Here is a 1883-nt window from a genome sequence, read left to right as displayed (position 1 = left end):
TAAATAGAAAATAATAGTACATTAATAATAATAGTATATGTTAATATCAATAATGATATGTATAAAAAAAGGAAATAATAATATGGTAAAAAATGGTTAATAAAAATAAAAATAGAAATAAAAATAATATTAATAATGATATTAATAATAGTAATAAAACAGAGAAAAGAAAAAAATATATATATAACGATGAAAAGTAATGATAATAATTATTATAATAGTAATGATATAAAATCAATGAGGTAATAAGCAAATGGGTATAAAAAGAAAATATAATCATAGTAATAATAGTTGTAGTAATAATAATAGTAAGAAAAATAGTGATAATATAACAAGAATAGTAATATAACAAGAGAATAATAATAATAATAATAATAATAATAATAATAATAATAGTAATGGAGATAATAATAATAATAATGATACTAACAATAATATAAATAAAAATATAAACAACAAAAAAATAGCAATAGCAATAATAATAATGGAATGAAAGTGATAATAATAATAGTAAATAATATGCAAGAAAATAAAATACAATTATAATACCATAATGTTAAATAATAAAAGAAAATACAAAAGAAAATGACGAAAAGGGGCTAATTTGAACTCTAGACAGAAATTTGAGGCGAAAATAATAAAATAAAAAAAAGAAATGGGGCCAAATTGAATTTAAAACAAGAGTTAGGGGATAGATTCGAAACAAAAAAAAGGAAAGGGGAGGACCTACTAGAACACGTGAATAACATGGAGGGACTAAAAGGGAAATAATCCGAACCTTTATGCGCATTATTTCAACAGGGACTCAAATGTAATTAGGAGAAAATTATGCGGCCAAATTAAAAACAATAAAAAGAAGAACAGGGGCCTAATCCAATAGCAGCGCAAAAGAGAAGGATTGGACACATAAATAACCCATTTTAGGCGCATAGGCTCTTTTCCTTTACCCAAACGGTATTGTTTTAGTTTTATTATTTAAATCATACTTTTATTTTGAAACCATCCATGCCTTTATTTCCTTTTTTTTTATTTTTTTTCTAAACCTAGCACTTTCAGACTCCTCTATCTCTTCTCCTTCTTTTCAGCCGACAAGGCCATTCCCTGCTCGCCTGCACGCTACCATGGCCGGTGACCGATGTTGCGGAGAATGAGCTTTTACGCTCTGTCTTCAAAGCCTCTTTTGAAGGCTAAACTTTCAGCAAACAAAGAACGAGAAAAAAAGAGTTCTTTGTCCCTTTGCCGAACTCGATTACAACGACGGAGAAATCACTCCGACGCGAGCTCAAAGGGATTCAGGTGAGCCATTTTCCTTCCTTTTAGTTGTTGCTTAAACAGATTCGCGAAGAGAAAGAAAAAAATAAAAGAAAATACAAAAGAAAAAAACTAAATAAAAATAAAAAAAAGAACCAAGAACACCTTTTAGTTTCCAATCTTTCTTAGATTTGCTTGTGTGCGTTTTGATTTCTAATACCTGTGTTACAATCTTTCTTTTTGTAAAAAAATAAAACCCCCTTTTCCAAAATACAATCCGTCCTCCTTTTCAAAATTTCTCCCTTCGGTTTTATAATCGATTACAATAACAATAAAAAATGCTCTTATTCCTCTGTTGTGGCTGCCTTTTTTGTTGTTTGTGTTTGCAGGGTATGGCCGGTGTTGGTGGTGGGGGTGTCAGACGGTATGGGACTGTTGTAGTGGAGGTATGGGGCTGTTGTAGTGGGGGTATGGGGTTTGGTATTAGTGGGCCAAAATTGGCCTACTATAATAGATAGAGGCACATGTGGAATGCTTTTCGTTTTGTACCTACCTCAACCATCCCCTTCTTTCACAAAAAATCTAATGTGATAACCCTGGGAATCTTAAATAACATAATCTCACTTAAATTA

General features: G+C 30.2%; 1 long non-coding RNA gene across 1 annotated transcript; it reads left to right on the top strand.

Annotated features, from left to right (window-relative positions):
• The first annotated feature begins 781 nt into the window (after nucleotides 1–781).
• On the top strand, nucleotides 782–1883 carry LOC121219375 (uncharacterized). The gene is made up of 2 exons (XR_005916098.1): nucleotides 782–1296; nucleotides 1641–1883. It is a non-coding gene; the product is annotated as an uncharacterized lncRNA (long non-coding RNA).

Source organism: Gossypium hirsutum, chromosome D07, assembly GCF_007990345.1.
Source record: "Gossypium hirsutum isolate 1008001.06 chromosome D07, Gossypium_hirsutum_v2.1, whole genome shotgun sequence".
Taxonomy (NCBI): domain Eukaryota; kingdom Viridiplantae; phylum Streptophyta; class Magnoliopsida; order Malvales; family Malvaceae; genus Gossypium; species Gossypium hirsutum.
This window is presented reverse-complemented; position numbering and strand designations above follow the sequence as displayed.